Consider the following 25424-nt stretch of genomic DNA (forward strand, 5'->3'; position numbering starts at 1 on the left):
CAGCTGTGCTTTTAAGAGAATGAGGGAATCTATCAGAGGACTCTGTTTAGTTTGGTTAAAAGCCAAAGGTCATCAAATACTGAAAAAGAGTGGAGCCTTGGGTAAAGTTTTTTCAGTCCAAGTCAGCATTAGGGACTTGGAAAAAATACTGGCTGGGATTCACAGTATTCCTGATGTATGCAAGTTTATGTTAATTGTCTCCTTCTAAATGTAAATGCAAAGGGAAATTTTAAGTAGGGTACGATGGAACTAAAAAGAAAGCTGAGCAAAAGTTAATTATTATAAACCAGGTGCACCAGCAGGGATTGAGGTAAGAATGGTAGCTGGATTAAGGACTATGAAGTTGGGTAAATAGGAATTTCAAAAGAGTTTCTGGCTCTTAGATATTGTACAAATCAATAGATTTCATTCCCATCTGCATCAAATTCCTCTTCTTTCTGTAATGGTAAGATCGGGGTGTTATAGGGTAAAGAAATATAGAATGCCTAGCTATAAAAGAGACCATATTATAGTTTCAATTCCTTCTTCTGCATCTTGAGAGAGGAGGTACAGGGCTACTGATGAGAAAGGCTTGTTCTTTTTCCAGGTAATGAGTACAAGTTCTGCCTTTACTCACAATACAAACTTGTTTGTACCATGAGGCCCAGAGAACAGTTGGCATATTCTTAAAAATTGTATCATTTTCAGTGGATTTTATATTAAGATGAGTTTCCATTAGGAAAAGTAGGAAGTTTGAGAATTGGTCTGAGGGCAGGAAAATAAAACTCCTTTCTCATTACATTTTATGGTGGCATTCAATTTAATTAGCAAATCTCAACCTAAAAAAATTGCTGGTGAAGGGTAAGAAATTAGAAATGCATGAAGAAAGTTAAGAGAGCCTAAGGATACTGGGGTGGCCCTGAGATGTTGACAATGAAGTAGGTTTCCAAGAAACTCCTACAGCATAAATAGAATTAGAGGCGACAGGCAGAGATATATCCTCTAAGAAAATGGTAGAGAAAGTCACACAAGTGTCCATTCAAAAATCCAGTTCCTAATCATCTTCTATAAGCTTACTAGTAGGTTCTGAGGGACAGCAGAGGATGGGTTAACCCTATCAATCTATGGGGTACTGTCACTCAGAAGGAGCAAAATAAGCCTTCTGAGTGTCTTGAAGTCTGGGGACATTATTATTTATGCTTTCCTTTCTCTTATATGCCAGACAGTTGTCCTTTTAATGTCCTGGTATTTTACAGTATCTACAAATATCAGGAGGCAAACAGAAGGGTGAGTAGGGTTTAAGTTTTACCTGGAGTTTCACTTTTTTTTTTTTAACTCAATTTGCCAAGCAACTACTGTTGATTTTAATTATCTTTTCTTCTTATTTTTCTTGCAAGCTACTCTCAAAGAATAGTGTAACTGATTCCATAATAACATTGAGAGATTGACCTGTCCAGCCAATGTCATTTTGTATTTGCTTTTTTATATCAGGGAGAAAATTTCTAACCTGGGCAGAAATTAAAAGACTTCTGTGTTCTGCGGTTTCAGGGTTTAATGTATTATACCTTTGAAAAGTTCGTATAAAGCATTCTACAAAAGCCTTGGGCTGGTCTCTTTTCTTTTGAGTGCAAAATTCAATGTTAGACCAATTAACCTTAATGGAAAAGGCCCTTAGTATTGCTCCAATCAGCCCTGAATATCAGCTTCTAGCTGAGCCATTTCCTGATCATTTGCAGGAGGGCCTGGGAAAAATTCTGGCCATTTCTTTCTTCTGTTGGGAGGATCTTCCTCTGAAGACCATCTGGCTTGTCTGATAACCACAGTATAATAATAAGTGGGGAGAATTTTTCATAGGAGCCGACCAAGATCACTGTAAATACGATTGTGAATAGCCACTGACCTTCCTTATTCTTCTCTAAGTTAGGTGGAATCTTCTGAAAGTGGGGCAAAAGGTGATTGTAATTTAAAAGACGCGCTGCTGTCCAGGGGATATCAATTCTTTGTGGCAGGGGTCCAAGACTCATTTGGAGTGGGTATTGCATAAGGTCTGAAGGAGACAGAGTTTCTTTGCAGAGCCCCAGGAAGCAGGAGGAGTTGTAAGATATTGTAAAGCTGGCTTCATGTACCTGGAGCCTGTGCCAGATTTATTTCTTAGCTGTTAACATTTACACAAGTGACCTACATGGCTTGATCCTAGAGATCCGGTCATTGTGCCTTCTGTAAATTTCGAAGGGGAAGGGAAGTTAAAGTAGGCAGTTAGACATTTAAAATATTTTCTAGGGAACTTGGAGGAATTTTGAAGTTATAGGAATTTGCTGAGGAGGTGGGACCAGATTTTGAGAAAAGCAGGTTTAAGCCAGAGGCCCAGCAATCTGAAACAGCTACTACGGAATCAGGGACAGGAAGCTGGGATAAAGGGGAACATGGGTGGGTGAAGAAGGAAGATTTATAGTGGCTGTGAATTTTAACTTTTGTTCTAAGTTTGATTTTTGTTCTTTAGCCTTGTTAAGGGAGTCCCTAAGGTTAGCAATTATACTCTATGTGCTCTCTTTTCAATTTGATCTTTCTGTAAGTACCAGCAGGACAGTTGTGTAGAATGAGAGCTAATTTTTTTTTCAAATATAGAAGTTTTCCCACTTCAAAGAACTCATTGTCTGGCCCTTGAAGCGTAGAATTTTCAATGGCATAATTACTCCAATAGTCACCCAATTCAGTCGGGCTTTTTATGGAAAGATTCAGAGGTAATTTTTAAGGCTTAGAATAAATCTCTACCATGAACACAAGTGGCATTTGCCAAGTGGGTGCAGAAGATGCACCTCCACGATCCAAAAGTTCACTCCCAGAGATAGCCTAAGAAAGCAAAGAACTTTGTTGCCACAGGCAATAAGAATAGTGTTTGTGAAGAAGGTATCTCTTATCTCCTATGGCACATGGGTGCCTCCAGTTAACAGATTCTCTAATCTGTGACACTAGGCAGGTACAACTCAGATAAGGAGTTTGCAGGTAGCAATGGTTAGGACAATAAATGGCCCTTATGGACTGGGACTTCTTATTAAGACAAACTCCCCTAAGATCTGGCATGATCAGACAAAGAAAATGCTGCTTGTCACTTTGTACCTCAGGTTCTCAGCCTGTTTGAATGGCTGTCAGATACAAGATGATATTTGCACTCCCTGGCTGGCAGAGATAAGAGAGGGTGTTCTCAATGGTCACAAAGCCAAGAACTCTGGACATAAAATAAGACCAAAAAATGAGCCTAATTAGTTGTGTGTGTATATCTCTCTGTGTGTTTTCCCTTGGAAAACCACACCAAATTTTGTCTAAACTGCTGTTAGTCTGGTGAGAACTGTGAATTCATCAGTCTGTAATTCTGGCTTGAAGGACAGTTTATAAGGACTTATACTTGTGTCATGCCCTGTGATTCTCCTCTTTATGAAAAGTACACAAAACACAGAGATGAAGGAAGACAAGGACCCTCTCCAGCAGGGAAAGGACCAATCAGAAAACAAGATTACTCTACTTATAACACAAAACACCAGAGTCACTGTACCCAGAAAATTAGCTCATACGTATATTTTCTCCTGATAATCTAAATTAAGAAAGAGAAAAAAAAAAACAATGAGAGACTCTATCACTCTCTCTTTGATGGGCCCCTGCAGGCAGAGATCTTGGAGGCTGACATGGTAAGCATTCCTACTGCTGGCTTTTTGTCAGAGGCTCAGCATCTCCCAGTGGCAATACAATCCCAGAGTTAAGTATTGTTCCAGTCACTCTGAAAATCCCTTCTAGCCAGAAATTAGAGGAGCTAGAGTTCCTTTTTAGAGTTTCTTTTGTCTGGGCCTGAGAATTAAATTGACATAAGACAGATCAACAGGAGAAAAGCACACAAATTTATTTAACACACATTTTCTGTGGCATTGGGGCCTTCAGAAAGGAATGAAGACCCAAGGAAACAATTAGAGTCGGTTAGATACTGAATTAGACAAACAGTAGTAAGCTGTGAAGAAGCAACTAACTTACGTGGGGAGGCTAAAAAATAAGAGTTATTCTAATAAAGTCTAGAATTCTAATAGTATTTTCTGAGTCGCAACTTCTCATCATTGAAGATAAGAGTGTTGTCTTTTATTCCAGTCTGGGGAGCGTGTTTTTCACGTGGGACTTTCATCTCCTGCTTTAGGAAACAGAAAATAGGCCAGAATGTTCTTTTTGCACCTGCTGTTCTTCAAGTGCCTTTAATTCATTATAGTTGATATGCCAAAGGTGGTATAATTTTAGCTCCTTCATTAGGGACTATATGTTTACAGAAAACTGTCCGTACATTAGATAATTTTACATTTTACATTTAAGTAATTTTACATTTAGTCATTTCTCTAAACTAAATTTTATGTTGTTTCTATTCTCAATCCCAAGCTGAATGGGATTTTTTTTTCTCCGCTTATTTTGGGGACTACCTTTAAATATCTTATGCAATCGTATAACCATTTCTTACTTATGGAAAAGGAAAATACAAGATGACAAGATATGGTCATTGTACTCACTATTTTTGCTATTGATTCTTTAGATAAAACTGCTATTAAGTACTTGTATCCATCATCTTATCTGGCTTTGGACATTTGTGTTGGAAGGGAGTTCAGATGCCCATCCAATCAGTTTTTCATGATGAAATTCTGTTTGTTATTCCATAGCTATTTTTCCATCAGTGGCTGTGTTTGCAAACGTGGGCCTGGCTTCTGAAAATGGTTCAAGCTTCCTAATAAATCTTCTATGGTAATTTTTACAAACATTCTCTTAAAGGTTCTGCTTTTTCCTCTCTAAACACTTGTCTCATTCTCCTGCTTTTTATTTAACCATTTGGCTGTATTATCTAAAGTGACTACAAAACAGCAAATATCCTTACTTTCTACCCTTGAACAGACAGAACATACATACGGAGTGTTGAGCTGTACCATCATCTTTAGGAATAATGGCATCTTATAATTCCTGGCATAATATGGGGAAAATATATGCTAAAGTAAGTCATTTTTTACTAATAACTCATACAATTACTTCTGAATCTCTTGTGCTTGTGCTTGGTGCAATGTCCTGAGTTTACCCTGCCTGAAATATGGTATACTGCATCATTTCATAAAATGTCTTCCTACTGTGACATTTAACCATTTCTTTAGTTTAAGTGCTGAGGTATCCGTTGGTAAATGGGTTCTTCTAGTAAAAAAAAAAAAAAAAACAAAAACAAAAAAAAACACTTGTTTCTGCCACTTCTTGCTCTTGTATGGAGATATCATACAAGAATTTTTTTTTTCAAATCATATTTTGATTCAGAAAAATTTATTGATATTAACTGATTTATATTTCTGTTTAATCACTGCTGCATTTTAAAATATGAAACATTATATAGAGAATATATTTTGTGCAGTCTGTACATATATTTTCAGATTAAAGGAAACATTAATAAAACCAATTATGCAATTTTATCCAATGATATAAACTAGAATATTTTAGAACTCTCGCTCTTTCTGTGGAATGTCCCTAGTTGATCATATCTTCTGCCTTTACTATCAATAATCACCATTATGACTTTTACTTTTCCCTGCAGCTTTACCAAATATGTTATAATAGCTTACATAAAACATATAGTTTAGTTTTACCTGTTTCTGAACTTCATGTAAATTGAACCAAGTGTAATTATTATTTGTTAAATACCATGATTGAGCGGTCTATATATTGTCCATTCATGTAGGTGTAATGTGTTTATTTTCAGTATTGAAAAGTATCTTAGTATGTCAATATAACACACACTTTTTTTGTTTTAATTTTTATGAGCATATGTGTAGTTTCTGGTTTAAAGATATCATAATCCAGGGGTCCTCAATCCGGGGGCCCCCTGTTAGGAACTGGGCCCCACAGCAGGAGGTAAGACGAGATGTGGGCTAGCTAGCATTACTGCCTGAGCTCCACCTCCTGTCAGATCAGCAGTGGCATTAGATTTTCATAGGAGTGTAACCACCACGGTGAACTGCATATATAAGGGATCTAGGTTGCACACTCTTTATGAGAATCTAATGCTTGATGATCTGAGTTGGAACAATTTCATACCAAAATCATCTACCCTACTGCACTCCCACCCATGGAAAAATTGTCTTCCGCAGAGCCTGTCCCTGGTGCCAAAAATGTTGGCAACCTTTGTTATAAACAATAAAGCTATAACATTCTTGTCCATGTATCCTGGGACATAGATGCACAATTACCCCTAAAGGTATAAAGGGGCGTGGAATTATTTGGTCATACACGGTACATATTCAACAGAAAATTTCAAAATATTTCCACTCAGTTGTGCCAGTTTACAAACTCCATCCCTGCTGCCTCCTAGCCTCAACAAAACAGACAAATCTATGCACATGTAATGTTATTTCAGGTGTTTCTGATTTAACAGCTCTGTGTAGGTAAAACATTTATCATTTTGGAAATGTTTATTGATCATTTAGGTTTCTTCTTTCATGAAGAACTTGTTAAAATCTTTTACATATTTTTCCTACTGGATTATATGTCTTCCTATTGACTTATAATAGTCGTTGTTATGTGGTAGATGTCTGTTTTAGTTTAATTTTTGTCAGTTGTATGCAGTGCAAATATATTTCCCATCTGTCGCAAGTTGTTTTTACTTTCTTGTCAGATACTTTTTATAAATAGCAATTCACAAAATAAATATATAAATTTTCTATCATTCTTTTTCAGTTTTATTTGTTTATTCCCTTCCTGACATAATGAAAAAAACTTCCAATATTGTCTTACCAAACATTTACATTTGTTATTTCATATTTACATCTTTAATCAATCTGTAATTTATTTTTTTTGAAATGAAGTAAAACATTTTTTAATGTGGTTACGTTGATGCTTCATTACCATTTATTGAAGATCTCTTTTTCCCTACTTCTATGCAGTCCTATTTCTTCCTTATGTCATAACTTCTTATTTGAGTGGCTTGTTTCTGGGATCTATTTTCTGTTACATTAATCTCATTTTATACATACTCTTCTTATTCTTCTTTTATCTTTGATTTATCTTGGAACTTTTGTCAGAAATCATACTTCTACACTAAAAGAAACAGTCCAAAAATATGACTTTTATTTTTGTCTTGTGACCCTTGTCTATTATCACTTTTTTTCTTTTCCACATGTATTTTAATGTCAGTAGATCCCAGAAAAGTATTCTTATGTAATCCTTTTACAAAATAGTTGTGCCAATTTATATTGACACTAATAAAAAATGAGTTTATGTTGCCACACACCTGCAACAAAATACACAAACCTGCTTATGTGTTACGATATTTCAGCACAACGCAAGTTACATTTCCTTGAAAAGAAAAAGGATTTTGTTGAATGTGCATTCCAACTTCAGAAATAACTTCCAAATTCAAATACATAAATATAATACATCTCACCATTTACTTAAATCTTTTTAAAATGCATCAATAACGCCTCAAAATATTACCCAAAACGTGTTAATCACGGTTAATTCAAAATTTTGAGGATGACTTCCATAACATAAATACATCTATTTAAAATTTAAAATTTAAAATTAGGTGAGTTCTGACAAACATAGACACTCGTATAACCAACACCACAACAAAAATATACAGTATTTTCCTCACCTCTAAAGGTATACTCCAGTCACTTGGAATGTAACCCACTTCTACGAATACACCGATATACTGGTTCTAGAGTGTTATATTAATGGAATTATTAAAAAAAAACATATTTTCTTGAGTCTGCTTTCTTTTGTTCAACCTCATATTCTCAAAATTTGTTTTAAAACCTATGCATATGCTCCATGACTTACAGTGGGGTTGTAAATAAACTGAATAAACCCATCATAAATTGAAAATACTCGAAATCTAAAACACATTTAACACACCTAACATTCCAAGTATCATAGCTTAACCTAGCCAACCTTAAAAATGCTCAGAATACTTACATGAACCTACTGTTGAACAAAATCGACTGGCAAAATAGGACACTGTCGAGAATCGGTTGTTTATTCTTGGGATCGCATTGCTGACTGGGAGCTGTGGCTCACTGCCATGGTCCAACATCACAAAAGAGTATTATATCACATATCACTAGCCTAGAAAAATCAAAATTCAAAATTTAAATTATGATTTCTACTTTTGCACCATCATAAAGTAAAAAAAAAAAAAATTCTAAGATTAAAGAAAGAATCTTAAGTTGAATCATCATAAGTCAGGGGCAAATTATGCCATGCATTTCTATTTAGATTATTCCTTCAAAGTTGTCAGTGCTTGATTTAGTTAGCTTATTTTGTGGAATTAAGTTAAAATTTTATCTACTTTGGCCAACTTAATTTTACCATTGTAATTAATTCTGGAAAATTGCAGTAGTTGCTTCCTGTAGTAGTTTCTTCTAATGGGAAATCTATTGTAATTGCTTCTACTGTAAAATTAACTCTACTGCAATTACTTCTACTTCTATTGGAAAATAAGGTGCTTTTATGTTATGCAAATAACAAAATATTATGTTAAAAATTTATGTTCTCAAAATTTTGAATTAAAATGGTTCCTTTGTTTCATTTTCTTGTAAAATTATTATAACTGATGTGGACCAAATTATTTTCTAATACACATATTTAAATGGAATATGGAATGTATTACCCAGGAGTAAGTAATAGGAAGTTGCTGAGGAATGAGGTAGAGACTTAGGACAAGAAAGTGGTGGGATAACATTTCAAGTTTGAGAGCAAGATAGCAAAGGGCCTAAAATACGGCCACTCTGTGTAATCTGTGTAATATCTTTTCTTCCAGATCGACTGTTATAATATATCAGAATACATTCGAAATCTGTATGTTTTCATAAATATTGACTTCTGTGGTATTACAGTTACACTAAAAATAAGTTTTATTGAGTTAAAATTCTACGTAGAATAAAAAGGACTCCTTTAGAATGTATAATTTAATGATCTTTGATATGTGGCTGCATTCATGTGATTTTGCTAAAGTTGCTTATTAATTCTCATAGGACTTTTTTATTGTCTTTAATATTTTCTATATTGATGAGCATGTTATCTGCAAACAACGATTATTTTATGTCTTCTCTGGTAATATATTTCTTTTTCTCTTGTCTTATCTTGGTTTCTGGGACCACCAGTATAACAGTGAATAAAAGTGAGATGAAAGATAACAAGCTTTGGTGAGAATGTGAAGAAATGGGAACTCTTGTACACTGTTGGTAGGAATGTAAATTAGTACATCCACTATGAAAAATGATGTGGAGGTTCCAAATATATATATATATGTATATATGTGTATATATATATATGTGTATATCTATGTATATATATGTATATATGTATATATATGTATATATGTGTATATATATGTATATATATGTATATATATGTGTGTGTGTGTGTATATATATATATAACTAAGAATATAACTCCTATACAAGCCAGCAATCCCACTTTTGGATATAGATCCAGAAGAATTGAAATTGAGGTGTCAGAGGGATATCTGTGCTCCTTGCTCATTGCAGCGTCATTTACAATATCCAAGATATAAAATAAACCTATGTTCATTAACAGATGAATAAATAAAGACAGTGTGGTATACATAAATAAAAGACTATTATTCAGCCTCTCAAAAAATAGGAAATAGGAGTTACTGCCATTTGCAATAACATGGATGAACCTGGAAGACATTATGCTAAGAAATAAGCCAGGCACATAAAGCCAAATATCACATGATCTCACGTGTATGTGGAATCTAAAAATGTTAAACTCATAGAAGTAAAGAGTAGAATGATGGTTACCAGAGGCTGAGGATTGGGGGGGAAGAAAAGAATGGGAAGTTGTTGGTCGAAGGGTACAAGGTTTTAGTGAGCAAAGACAAATAAGTTTTGAGATCCATTGTAGAGCACGTTGATTGTAGTCAACAATAATCTACTGAATACTTCAAAATAACTAAGAGTAAATTTCAAATGTCTTATTACAAAAAGTCATAAGTTAATGAATATGTTCATTAGCTAAATTTAATCATTTCACACTGTATACATATATCAAAACTAGCTTTGTGCCCCATAAATATATACAGTTATGATTTGTCAATTTATACATATATAATTGTCAAAATTGTCAATTTATATATGTATTTATATTATATATATTCCCCTGGAATATGTTATGCAGCTCTTGTCAGTAGCATGTATGCAGTGAAAAATTTTCAGTCGAGATAACCAGATGATCAGGAGGGGAAAGAATAATATTTTGTGAAGCAGGTTATTGTTAAGAATGCTTTCTGGAAAAACAAGAGGATACAAATGTTTTTATGGTGTGAAAAAGGAAATGACAGACCTAAATACACTTCTTTATACTGTGTAGCCAGGTTTATTTCCAAGAGTATCAATGTGACATGAAGATAGCAGGAATAAGAATAAACCAGGCATAAGAAGAGGGGCAAGACATCTGCGTGTAGTGACAGATCAGCTATTTATATTGAGAAGAGAAAGGGATTTACCTACAGAATGGAGTTTGTCTTTGAAATGACTGGCACCATTCTGATAAAATTATTAACATGGTTGCAACATTGTAAGTGCTAGAATGAACAAATGTATTCATAAATAGGAAATATTGACCTAAACCTAATTCTAAAAAATTATTTGAATAAATTAGGCAGATCCCATAGAAAGTACTGTTGCTGGAGCTAAGTGAGTAGTTCCCTGCAAAAGTTCACATTGTTAAAGATGTGAATCTGATTTGCTTCCGAGGCTGAAGAAATAGAAAATAAAATAAAGATCTAATAATTTGATGGGCAGAACAAAGATGTGAGAGCTGGTAGGTAAACTATTTGTATAGGAATGACTGATAATTATCTAAATTTTAGTAAGTAGCTTTCAAAAATGTTTTAAGGAGAAACTTATAAAGCGTTTGATTTGTATTTGTGCATGAATTTTAGAGTGACAGATTTTAAAAGGAATGGCTAGCATAACAATTCTAGTCTTTGCTTGGATATGACTTTCACCATAAACAACAAATCTCTTCTTCTGGTGAGGGAATCAATTATAAGTGACTTTGGGACACAGGTAATAGTGTGAACCAACGCAGGTACTTTCTTGATCATTAAAAAGAAGTATGTGCCATTAAGAAGTTAAAATAGATCATATAACACTCATTATTTGGTGATGTTTCTGTCATAAATTATTAGTTTCATAATGTAACTTAATTGATTTTAATGACACTCATGATATCAGTGATTACACATATTACATAACTGCACAACGTTACCTATAGACTGCTTTTTTTTCTGGCATGAGACATTAGCTGTGCCAACTTAAATCATACTGTGGAGTCTTAATTTAGTTTCAAATCTATTGAAAAATGTTTAGAACTTTTTTTTATTACAAAGAAGGCAAACTGCAATTAAAATTCTACACTGATGTTCAGAGTGTCACTGAGGCCAAGTAGCATTCTACCCTTTTTGTACAAGCTGTATGATATGTTTTTGTTCTTTACTATGAACTGTAAGCCTTGCTTTTATTCCCACAGCAATGTGTGAACTCCAATTACTGGGAAGTAAATGGATTCTGCATTATAATTGCATAACTTTGTGAAACGGGGACACTGGTAATCTTTCAACAAAGGAAGAAATATGGAACTGACATTTTGAGGAGAAAAATAGGTCTTGATATTGTGGGAAAGAGTAAAAAATTACAGACGAAAAATGCAGCAGCCTAATGTGTGAATCGTGGTTATTATGACAGAAGTGCCTTCCATTGTTCATCTTCCAGGAGTATCATATAGAGTTGATTCTCACGAACTGAGTAGTTTTCTGCAGTGTCTTAGAGAATTAAATATATTACTCTAACAAAGTAGTTTAATATTGGAGAGAAAATTGGAGGCAAAATAAGACTCAAGTTAAGACAGGCCAAACCCTAAAGAGTTAAGATGGAGAAAATTTTATAAGGTGAAAACTGAATGAAGTAGATGAAGAATACCTGTTTGGGAAAACTTTTATGATGTACAAAGCTTTTACAAATCTATTATCTAATTTGGCCATTACAAAGCCAGTGAAGTAGGAAGAACTTGTATTTTATTACTCTACAATCAGGGAGAATTGTATTAATTTGCTATAAAGTCCAGAGAGGTTAAGTGGTTTTTCAGCTCTAATACACATAGTTAATTGCAGCACCAAGTCTACCTTGCTTATATAATTTCAACGTATATCCTTAGTTTTGTATCATCATATTTGAATGGTCTTATTATTTAATGAAGTCAAAATTCCTATTTATAAAGTGTTTTATGACCTAATCTTGTATCTAGCGAAATCGTGTGTGTGTGTGAATCTCACTTTCATAAAATTTGAAAAAATAATTCAAAGATAATTTTTCTCTGCCAGTTTATTATTCTTAGTTGCAGAGAAACAGTATTAAAACTATTATTACTATTTTTTAATTTTCTTCACAAACAGACTTTTCTGAAGAAATAAAGTAGTGAAATATAAAAGCAGTGTCACTAGATTGGCTATCCATTAGAAATTATGTAGCTCAAAGTATAGTATTCCTTAAAATATTCACCTTGAAAGTCTATATATTATTTCAATAATATTTATTTGTTCAAAACAATTTTAGAATTTATCTATTGCTTACACTACTTTCAAATGATGTAGTATAATGCATCTTAATTATTTTTCTTCTTCTCTAGACTTATTGCTGAATAATATTTGAATATTGCCCTAAAATGCAAGTGATAATTTTTCCATAATTACAATAATTACTAAAATTGAATTCAAAATTCTGTAGGGGTTATTTTCTGGAGGGATTTCAAAAATAATTTTAATTATGTAATATTACCTTAACAGTTCTGTGGTATGCTTTGTAGGATTCTTTCAGTAAGTGTAATGGTTTTGACATGGATGACAAATTAGTACTTCATGTAAACAGTTCTAATGAGAAAATGGCAAATAAATATATAAGGATTGTGTGTGTGCATGAGTGGCTATAAAGAGCTGTTTCTGTTCTCATACATGACTGCAAAGTTTGGCCGATTGTAGTTATATTTAGAGTCTGATTATTAAGTAACTCTTTTAACACCTGCATCAGATATACCACTAGCTCAATAGTATCCCTTCCTTTAAGGATTCAAGAATACAACAAATATTTCTTGGTAAGTTCAATTGTCCCTCTTTTAAAATATAACATAATTGAAACCTTCTATAACCAAGGAAAGGGGATAAGGGAAGAAGTGGAAGAGTAACATTGGTATAATGGAGCATCTTTTCTTGAAACAGACAAACAAAAAATAGAAAAGAAAAACATATTCTAAAAGCCTTCTGTATTAAAATATGCATGTCTCAATTTCATAGGTAATTATTTCAACTCTTTAATGTACTCTATATAAATATAACATTTATTTGCTAATGAATAAGCATGTATTGATAAACTGTTTATAAAATGAAAGATAAAATATATTTTGATATGTTAAGAATAATCGAATAATTGTATACTTTGTGATCTATAAATTTAAGAATATTTAACTATATTGTAAAAAATTAGATTTCTTTTAAAGAAAATATTACAAATACTAATTTGGGAAGCACACACAGAATATAAAGTAAAAAAAAAAATTGTTTTGAGAATGCGGAGAAAACCTCCAAGGGAATTAAAAGTACATAGAAGAGAGAGTCATATTGACTTAAAGAGTAGTGATTCCAGGAATCCAGTAAACCGGGTAACTTCTCATCAATTAGATAAAAATACACTAGACTTAAATCATCAAGAACCAATGCCTCAAAACTGGGTAATCCCATATTCAAGCTGGACTCTGATAATCTGAACTACACCTTACTCTTCACTTTGACACTGTTTTGCTATTCCACTGTTTTTATTAATATTTATTTTCTCTTCTAAGAATGTCCTGCCCTAGCAGTGATTCTGTGGCTCCTTACAGGAACTTCTTGAGAAACCATCAGCTTTTTAATGTAAAGTGTCAATAAATGGATTACACCCTAAGATTATTTTAATACTTCTCTCAAAGTCCTCCTCTTGCTGTTTCTATCACTTCTGAAGTATTGTATTCAATTCTTACCTAATCCTGATTGACACATTGAAAAACCTGCCTTAAACCAAACTTAAAATTCTTAATTAATTCTGATATTTTTCCTATAGACACCACCAAAGCTTTGTGAGGTTGTATTTTCCCTTAAGCAAAAATCTCAGCTTTATCCTATTAACAGGTTGTGTTGCTATTTGATTAGCCAGATTTCCACACTGTACATGAAAAAAGAAATTCTTATATTATTTCTCCCAGCTTTTGATTTTGATTGAACGATACTTTTGAAGTCACACTTATTCATTTCGACTCTTAGTAATTACATATGGAAATGCATAGAACCTACCAAGTTCATTCATGTAAACAACTGAAATAAAAATAAAATGAAACAAATTAATATTCGTAGCACTGTAACTGAGTGCAGGCTTGGCTGCTCACTGCTTGCAAAGCCAATAAAAAGTACAAAGTGCAGTGAAGGGACAGTGACTTTATTTCCACAGCGAGCAGTGGGGAAATACTTGAGGCTTGTGCCCTAATGGAACTATTTCAGCTCTTTGGGTCAAGGACAAGGGTTTAAGAAAGGGAGCATCGTCTGATAACCATGCAGGAGTGATAAAGGGGTGCCAAACTATATGACTTGTTCCAATGACTATCTTGAGCTGTTGCCCCATCTGATGAATCGGCTGGCATCATCCTGGGTACAGCTGTGCTGTAAATTAAATGTAGCCTTGAAGTAATCCCTAGGTGGGGACACAGGATACCATAATGGCCTGAATTGTTTCAAGATTTAATATCTGGAACTTCTAAACAACCACACAATTAGACAGGAGAAACAGTGTACAAGGGTGGGCCTGGAGGAAAGAAGGAAAACAAAGACTATTCTCTCATTATTAAAGGCAAGACAAGGAATGGTCAGAAAAGAAAAAGACAGAGAAAAAGAACTTTTTGAAAACAAGACACTCTGTTACAGCAGTGTGTATTTATTTAAATATCTTTCCCTCCCACCCTCCCTCCTCTCCTCCCTCCCTCCCTGTATCCCTCTCTCTCTCTCTCTCTTTCTCTCTCTCTCTCTCTTTCTGTCTCTCTCTCTCCATGTGTATGTGCATGTGCATATATATATATATATATGTATGTATGTAGTGTGTGTGTGTTTGTAGATAGATAGATAGATAGATTTCTGAAAAACTGAGGGGAAATCCATGTGGATATCTAATGAAGTATCTATTTATTTATTTATTTATTTATTTTTATTATACTTTAAGTTTTAGGGCACATGTGCACAATGTACAGGTTTGTTACATATGTATACATGTGCCATGTTGGTGTGCTGCACCCATTAACACGTCGTTAACATTAGGTATATCGCCTAATGCTATTCCTCCCCTCTTCTCCCACCCCACAACAGACCCCGGTGTGTGATGTTCTCCTTCCTGTGTCCATGTGTTCTCATTGTTCAATTCCCACCAATGAGTGACAACATGTGGTGTTTGGTTTTTTGTCCTTGCGATAATTTACTGAGAATGATGGTTTCCAGCTTCATCCATGTCCCTACAAAGGACATGAACTCATCATTTTTATGGCTGCACAGTATTCCATGGTGTATATGTGTCACATTTTCTTAATCCAGTCTATCATTGTTGGACATTTGGGTTGGTTCCAAGTCTTTGCTATTGTGAATAGTGCCGCAATAAATATATGTGTGCATGTGCCTTTATAGCAGCATGATTTGTAATCCTTTGGTTATATACCCAGTAATGGGATGGCTGGGTCAAATGGTATTTCTAGTTCTAGATCCCTGAGGAATCGCCAGACTGACTTCCACAATGGTTGAACTAGCTTACAGTCCCACCAACAGTGTAAAAGTGTTCCTATTTCTCCACAACCTCTCCAGCACCTGTTGTTTCCTGACTTTTTAATGATCACCATTCTAACTGGTGTGAGATGGTATCTCATTGTGGTTTTGATTGGCATTTCTCTGATGGCCAGTGATAATGAGCATTTTTTCATGTGTCTTTTGGCTGCATAAATGTCTTTTTTGAGAAGTGTCTGTTCATATCCTTCGCTCCCACCAGGCCTGCCCTAAAAGAGCTCCTGAAGGAAGCACTAAACATGGAAAGGAACAACCAGTACCAGCCACTGCAAAAACATGCCAAATTGTAAAGACCATCGAGGCTAGGAAGAAACTGCATCAACTAACGAGCAAAATAACCAGCCAACATCTTAATGACAGGATCAAATTCACACATAACAATATTAACCTTAAACGTAAATGGGCTAAATGCTCCAAATAAAAGACACAGACTGGCAAATTGGATAAAGAGTCAAGACCCATCAGTGTGCCGTATTCAGGAAACCCATCTCACGTGCAGAGACACACGTAGGCTCAAAATAAAGGGATGGAGGAAGATCTACCAAGCAAATGGAAAACAAAAAAAGGCAGGGGTTGCAATCCTAGTCTCTGATAAAACAGACTTTAAACCAAAAAAGATCAAAAGAGACAAAGAAGGCCATTACGTAATGGTAAAGGGATCAATTCAACAAGAAGAGCTAACTATCCTAAATATATATGCACCCAATACAAGAGCACCCAGATTCATAAAGCAAGTCCTTAGAGACCTACAAAGAGACTTAGACTCCCACACGATAATAATGGGAGACTTTAACACCCCACTCTCAACATTAGACAGATCAATGAGACAGAAAGTTAACAAGGATATCCAGGAATTGAACTCCGCTCTGAACCAAGCAGACCTAATAGACGTCTACAGAACTCTCCACCCCAAACCAACAGAATACACATTCTTTTCAGCACCACACCACACCTATTCCAAAATTGACCACATAGTTGGAAGTAAAGCACTCCTCAGCAAATGTAAAAGAATAGAAATTATAACAAACTGTCTCTCAGACCATAATGCAATCAAACTAGAACTCAGGGTTAAGAATCTCACTCAAAACCACCCAACTACATGGAAACTGAACAGCCTGCCTCCTGAATGGCTACTGGGTACATAACGAAATGAAGGCAGAAATAAAGATGTTATTTGAAACCAACGAGAACAAAGACACAACATACCAGAATCTCTGGGGCACATTCAAACAGTGTGTAGAGGGAAATTTATAGCACTAAATGCCCACAAGAGAAAGCACGAAAGATCTAAAATTGACACCCTAACATCACAATTAAAAGAACTAGAGAAGCAAGAGCAAACACATTCAAAAGCTAGCAGAAGGCAAGAAATAACTAAGATCAGAGCAGAACTGAAGGAAATAGTGACACAAAAAACCCTTCAAAAAAATCAATGAATCCAGGAACTGGTTTTTTAAAAAGATCAACAAAACTGATAGAGCGCTAGGAAGACTAATAAAGAAGAAAAGAGAGAAGAATCAAATAGACACAATAAAAAATGATAAAGGGGATATCACCACCGATCCCACAGAAATACAAACTACCATCAGAGAATACTATAAACACCTCTATGCAAATAAACTAGAAAATCTAGAAGAAATGGATAAATTCCTCGACACAGACACCCTCCCAAGACTAAACCAGGAAGAAGGTGAATCTCTGAATAGATCAATAACAGGCTCTGAAATTGAGGCAATAATTAATAGCTTACCAATCAAATAAAGTCCAGGACCAGAAGGATTCACAGCCGAATTCTACCAGAGGTAAAAAGAGGAGCTGGTACCATTCCTTCTGAACCTATTCCAATCAATAGAAAAGGAGGGAATCCTCCCTAACTCATTTTATGAGGCCAGCATCATCCTGATACCAAAGCCGGGCAGAGACACAACAGAAAAAGGGAATTTGAGACCAATATCCCTGATGAACATCGATGCAAAAATCCTCAATAAAATACTGGCAAACTGAATCCAGCAGCATATCAAAAAGCTTATCCACCATGATCAAGTGGGCTTCATCCCTGGGATGCAAGGCTGGTTCAACATATGCAAATCAATAAACATAATCCAGCATATAAACAGAACCAAGGACAAAAACCACATGATTATTTCAATAGATGCACAAAAGGCCTTTGACAAAATTCAACAACGTTTCATGCTAAAAACTCTCAATAAATTAGGTATTGATGGGATGCATCTCAAAATAATAAGAGCTATCTATGACAAACCCACAGCCAATATCATACTGAATGGGCAAAAACTGGAAGATTCCCTTTGAAAACTGGCAAAAGACAGGGATGCCCTCTCTCACCACTCCTATTCAACATAGTGTTGGAAGTTCTGGCCAGGGCAATCAGGCAGGAGAAGGAAATAAAGGGTATTCAATTAGGAAAAGAGGAAGTCAAATTGTCCGTGTTTGCAGATGACATGATTGTATACCTAGAAGACGCCATCATCTCAACTCAAAATCTCCTTAAGCTGATAAGCAACTTCAGCAAAGTCTCAGGATGAAGCGTCTTCTAAGCAAAGTGAAAACAATCTACATAGGAGCATATCTAATAGGTTCAAGGAGGACAGTGCATCAAAACTGGATTCTTGGAAACAGTGGTAGCAGACTGCATCAGAATAGTGGTGTTAGGTGAGAATTAAGTTTATCATCTAGTGGGCATTTTAGTTTTTGCAAAAAAAAAAAAAATTTTTTTTCTCTAAGTGACCTGGGTAGCTGCTTCAAACTTTCGAAAAGACAGTAATGTTCAAGACGTTTAAAAACTTCACATTAGCCATTGTGTTGAGAGTGAACTATAGAGAAGAGGGCAGAGATGAGAGGTCCAGGGGACTATCACAAAAATCTAAGGTGACAGATAGTGGTGATGATGATCAGGTTGTAAAGGAAGAAGTGACATTTTCTACACATAATTTAAAGGTAAAAGGAATAGTATTTAGTGACAGTCAGAAGTGCATGTAAGTGATCCAGAAGAATGATTTTAGACTGTGGCTTGAGCTGACATTAACTATGCTGAGATTTCTATAGGGGAGCTATTTTCACATGAGAAGACCAGACCAGGATTTTTGTTTAGGACTTGTTAGATTTGGGCTTAATACAAGTGAAGATGTTAAGAGGGCATTATATATAGGAGTTTGCATTTTAATGAGAAAATCACCTGACAAATGGCTTTTAAGCCCATGCAATACTATATGTTACTACTAGAGAAAGTTCTGATTAAGAAGTAGTCCTGGAACACTCAGACTTTTATGTGTCAAGAGACTAAGAGAAACCAGCTAAGAGAAACTTAGACACTTAGAACATCCAACGCAACATAAATATAACTAAGATGCAATGGGGTGCAAGTAAGAGCAAATAGTTCCCAGTAAAGGAATATTGCAGCAAGATCAAGTAATATGAAGACTGAGTCTTAGCTATGGAAACAGCAGCTTGGAGGTAAGCGTTAAACTTGAAAAAAATGTATTTTGGCCAGAGCTAGATTTAACTAGCGTCAATAGAAAAATGAAGAAGATGAATCAAAATAATAGATGCAGACATAATCTTATTTTGAGGTGTTTTGCTGAAAAGTCATGCACATGAATGAGAAAAAATTCTGACATTGTTTTTGCATAAGAAAGTAAAAATGAGATCTACTGAACAAGTAGACAGGTTGCTCTTAATTAACATTTCTCTTTGGAAAGAAACAAAAGAACAGAAAATAAGGACATGAATTTATGTAAATGGGTAAAGTGGTGGGAGGAGCACATGAACAATGTCTTTTAATTTTTTTTCTGTCTTCTCTAATAAGTAGAAACACTGAAAGTGGTGACGCAAGAGGGGATGTTTCAAATGTAAGGAAAAAATAAATGGTAAAAAATAGTTGATTAGGGAAATTCGGTTATGAAAAGAATAAAAATAAGACAGAGAAGAAATATGAGACCATTTGTATTTAGAAGTAATTAATTTAAATATTCACACACATTTTGAAATAAAATGATGATTATGAAGATTAAAAATAAAGAAAAGGAAATACTAACATAGGTTGCTATAGTGTTATAGTTTAAATGTGTCCCCAGAAGTTTGTGTGTTGGAAACTTAATCTCCAAGCAAGAATGTTGAGAGGTGGGACCTTTAAGATGTTAAAGTCCTAAGGGCCCTGCCCTCTATAATAACATTATAGAGGAACAGGACTAGTTATTGCGGGGGTGGGTTCCTGATAAAAGGATTAATTCAGGCCCTTTCCTCTTTTACTCCCTCTTTCTTTCACCCTCACTCTTAAGTGCACTCTCTTGCCCTTCTGCCTTCTATCATGAGATAATGAAACAAGAGTGTCTCACCAGATGCCACCACTTTGGTATTGAACTTCCTAAGCTTTGAAACCATGAGAAATAAATTTATTCTCCTTATAAATTGCCCAATCTCTTGTATTTTGTTACAGCAACACAAAATTGGTATAACAAAATAAGACAGAAAATTGGTATTTAGAAATAGGGCTGTTGCTAAAACAAATACTGGAAAATGTGGATGTGGCTTTAGCAATGAATAATGGGTAGAGGATGGAAAAATCTGTAGAACCAGGCTAGAATCATTCTATAATGCCACAAATAGAGCATTAAGGGTACCTTTGATGAGGGCTCAGAAGAAAAGAAAAAACTGTAGGGGAAGTCTGGGACTTCTTTATGTATTCTTAAGTAGTCAATATCAGAAGGTTTGTAGAAATATGGACAGTAAAGAACATACTGATGAAGTCTTAAGTGGAAAAAATAAATATTTTATTGGAAACTGGAGTAAAAGCTATCCTTCTCATAAAGTGGCAATGACATCATTGAATTTTGCCCATGCCGTAGGCCTTTATGGAAGCAGGATTTAAAAGTGGTGAACTAGGATATCTGGCAGAAGAAATATCTAAACAACAAAGCATTCAAGATTCTGCATGGCTTATTTTGGCTACTTACAGTAAAATGAAAGTAAAAGTAAATGCCATAAAGACAGAAGTTATAATTAAAGGAAAAACAGAATAAAAAGATTTGGAAAACTCTGAGAATGGCCACTTAAAGATTTTAAAAGCACCGTTAAGAGAGAATACTGAGTGTGGCAAAGTGTTTATTTGCTAAAACAATTAATATAAATAGAAGGAAGCCAGTCCCTCTTCCTGAAAACAATGGGAAAATGACCCCTAAGGTATTTCAGAGATCTTCAAAGCAAGCTAGGATTCTGAGGGCAAAGTGTCCAGAAAAGTGCCCTCCACACCTCAGTATTTGATGCCCAGAGCTGCCACAGGACTCTGCTTCCTATTTCAGGGGCACAGTGCTCCTCAGATGCCCCAGCTCTTGCTCAGGTTTGCCAAAGTTCAGCTTATTCTATAGCTCTGAAGGGCACTTTGGTAATATTCACATTGCACTGACTCTGCAGACAGGCAGAGTGCAGGAGCTGTGGGGCCATGGCAGCCTCCATCTAGATTTCAAAGAATGTATGAGATAAACTAGACACACAGGCAGTGACCCTTTTCAGGGGGCAGAGCCACCACAGAAAACCCCAACTAGGACAAAGCCCATCAGAGGTGTAGGGGCAAGACCCTGGCAGAGAGTTCCCATTAGGGTAATTCCTAATTGATCCATGGGAGTGGGGAAACCCCCAAGACTTCAGCATTGTATTATAGAGTCACTAGCATACAACTCCAGCCTGGGAAAGCTTCAGGCAGGAGATTTCAATTCATGATAGATTCTTTGTGGTCTAAGCCCAGTAAAGCCATAGGCGTAGGGCTGCCTGAGGTCTTAGAGACACAACACCTGCTCCAGCGTGGCCAGAATGCAAAACATGGAGTTAAAGGAGATTATTCTAGCATCTTAACATTTAATTTCATTTTTTGCAGTTAGATTTTGGAATTGCTCGGGGCCTGTAAACCCTTTCTTCTTGCCTGTTGCTCCCTTTTGGAATGAGAATTGCTATGGTTTGAATGTCTTCTCCAAAAGTTGAATTAAATTTAATTGCCATTTTAACAATTTTGAGATATGGAAACTTTAAGAGATGATTAGGTAATGAGAGCACTGCCCTGATGAATGGATAAATTACATTATTGTGGAAGTTGGTTAATTATTGCAGGAGTGAGTTCCTGATAAAAGGTTGAGTTTTGTCCAATTTCCTCTCTATGTCTCACGTTGTCACCCTCTCTCATCATGTCATACCTTCTGCCATGTTTTTGAGAGGTTCCAACATGCTAGTTGTTTTGTTTTGAGAAGTGTCTGTTCATATCGTTTGCCCACTTTTTGATGGCGTTGATTTTTTTTTTTTGTAAATTTATTTGTTGATTCTGGATATTAGCCCTTTGCCAGATGGGTAGATTGCAAAAATCTATAAATTACCTTGGGCAGTATGGCCATTTTCATGATATTGATTCTTCCTATCCATGAGCATGGAATGTTCTTCCATTTATTTGTATCGTCTTATTTCGTTGAGCAGTGGTTTGTTGTTGTCCTTGAAGAGGTCCTTCACATCCCTTCTAAGTTGGATTCCTAGGTACTTTATTCTCTTTGAAGCAATTGTGAATGGGAGTTCACTCATGATTTGGCTCTCTGTTTGTCTCAGCAAACTATCGCAAGGGCAAAAAACCAAACACCGCATGTTCTCACTCATAGGTGGGAAATGAACAATGAGAACACTTGGACACAGGAAGGGGAACATCACACACCAGGGCCTGTTGTGGGGTGGTGGGAGGGGGTAGGGATAGCATTAGGAGATATACCTAATGTAAATGACGAGTTAATGAGTGCAGCACACCAACATGGCACATGTATACATATGTAACAAACCTGCACGTTGTGCCCATGTACCCTAGAACTTAAAGTATAAAAAAAAAAAAAAAGAAATAGCAAGAGAGCTGGAATTATAAGTAAAGCCTGAAGATGTGACTGAATTGCTGCAATCTCATGATAAACTTGAGTGAGTTGCTTCATATAGATAAGCAAAGAAAGTAGTTTCTTTGTAAGGTATCTACTCCTGGTGAAGATGCTGTGAACATTGCTGAAATGACAATAAAGGATTTAGAATAGTGCATAAACTTAGTTGATAAGCCAGTGGCAGGTTTGAGAGGAGTGACTCCAATTTTGAAAGAAATGTGAGTAAAATGCTACCAAACAGCACGTCATGGTACAGAGAAATCTGTTGCGAAAGGACGAATCAGTCAATGTGGCAAACTTCGTTGTTGTCTTATTTTAAGAAATTGCTGCAAGCACCCCAACCTTCAGCAAACACCGCCTTCATCAGTCAGCAACTGTCAACATTGAGGTAAAACCCTCCACCAGCAAAAAGATTATGACTTGCTGAAGGCTCAGATGATCATTAGCATTTTTTAGCAATAAAGTAGTTTTAAATTAAAAAAAGCAAGACAACTCTCTAGGTGCCTATACTGTCTGTGTAGCAAAGAACAGTACATTGGGGTCTCCTGCAGTAACCATGCCAAGTATGAGTGTATTTGTTTGCTAGGACTACCATAACACAGCTCCACTAAGTGGGTGTCTTAACAAGAAATGTATTTTCTCATACCTAGAAGTTCAAGTTCAAGAAATTGACAGGGTTGTTTTCTTCTGAGGCCTCTCTCCTTGATGTGTAGATGTCCATCCTATTTCCACGTTTTCACATGACCTTTCCTCTGTTCTTTTCTGTGTCTTAATTCATTCTTATATAAGAACACCAGTAAAGTTAGATTAGGGCCACCCTAATAAACTCATTTTAATTTAATTGCCTCTTTAAAGATGCTATCTTCAAATAAGGTCACATTTAACTTATTGGGGTTAGGACTTCAACATAAGGATTTGAACCCATGAAAATTCAGCCCACAAAAATAAGCAAGAGAAGCATGAAGAAGAAGGTGAACTGGACAGCTATGATCTTAAATTCTTAAAATGTGGATCATGGTTTTATTTATTTTTTCTTTTTTTATTTATTTTGGGCTTATTTTCAATTTAATTTTCATTTTTATCTAACAATGATGAATATTAATAACAGAAAATTGGGAAAAGTCAAAGGTTTTATAAGGAAGGGGAAATCTCATTTAATTCTATCATTAAAGCTTTTAATATAGAAACACTTTACATTATTACTATATTTTGTATATTATTTGTATCATGTTTGCATTTCTCATTATAATGTAATCATTTTCTATTTTACTATCAAATCATCATGCACTCATGTACTCAGGTATGTTAATGAGTGCATGTTATGTGGGAAGTGGGATATGTCACACTTGACTAGGCCATGGTGCACAATTTTTGGTCAAACATTAGTCTTGATGTTGCTAGGAAGGTATTTTTTAGATGTGACTAACTTTTAAATCTGTAGACTTTAAATAAAACAGATTAGCTTCCATAATATGGCTTGGGCCTCATCCAATTAATTGAAGAGCTTAGGAGAAAAGACCAAGATCCAGGGAAAAATAAGGAGAAGTTTTGCCTCCAGACAGCTTTCAGACTTGAGACTGCAACATCACTTCTTCTATGGCTCCCCATCCTGAGGGTCTGCTCTGAAGATTTTGGACTTCTCAGCCCCTACAATTGTCTAAGCCAATTACTTAAAAATTTATTTCTCCCTCTATCTTTCTGCCCACACAGACACAAAATTAGAGCTTATCAAACAAAGCGCACACACACACACACACACACACACACACATACACACTCCCTATTGGGTCTGTTCCTCTGGAAAACTCTCATTAAAATCATACTATATTAACCATGACTTTAAGGGTTTTCAATATTTTAATTTAACATTTCACTGAATTTGTTTATATCAAAAAATGGTAAGATAAACATCAATATTCAGAGAATTGGCAGGGATGGCTTCCTCGACTTTTCTATATAGCTTGTGAATTTATCCTGTAATTTCAATGAAACTATACTCTCCATCAGCTTGACATTTTCAGACCAACAAATTTCATTACCCTCCAATCTCTGTCATTTTTCTTAACCACACATTATACAGACTCTCTTATTATCTATTTGGTTTGATTATTTATTCTCAAATTTCTGTGTTTTCTATTTCATGACTTACCCTATAACTATCCCTCTCCTTCTCCATTTCTCTGAAATTCTACAACCCCAAGTCAATGGTACACAAATACCCCTCCTTCCCTAGTCTAATGACAAATTGTCCACTTCCTGAAATCAATTGAGACTAAGCTCTCTAATACTGCTACTGCCCCTAAGCTTTTTAAAATAAAAGCTACATATTTTCTTAGGTTCTAGATGTAATGTCACTCTTATGTCAGAGTTCAATGACACTTCTATATCAAAATTTCTGCATTACACATGTATATAATATAAATATATTATCTTTAGCCATTAGACAATACCACTGTCTAAACCTCCTAATTTCCATCATCAATGATTGTTTTTTGGTCACTCTCCACCTTTATTAAAAATGTTAGTTTAGTTCTCACAGTGTTAATTTTTATTACATGTGACATGAACATAAATATGTGTTCCATAACACATGCTTATGTCTATTC

At 35.2% G+C, this 25424-nt stretch overlaps 1 long non-coding RNA gene across 1 annotated transcript in view; it reads right to left on the reverse strand.

Annotated features, from left to right (window-relative positions):
- LOC112206075 (uncharacterized) overlaps positions 1-25424 on the reverse strand; it is a 426849-nt gene that overhangs the window by 254680 nt on the left and 146745 nt on the right. The window contains exon 3 of the long non-coding RNA XR_002940257.3: positions 7951-8100. This is a non-coding gene — a long non-coding RNA (uncharacterized LOC112206075). The remainder of the gene's footprint in view (positions 1-7950; positions 8101-25424) is intronic.

The sequence above is a fragment of the Pan troglodytes genome, chromosome 1, assembly GCF_028858775.2.
Source record: "Pan troglodytes isolate AG18354 chromosome 1, NHGRI_mPanTro3-v2.0_pri, whole genome shotgun sequence".
Classification (NCBI taxonomy): Eukaryota; Metazoa; Chordata; class Mammalia; order Primates; family Hominidae; genus Pan; species Pan troglodytes.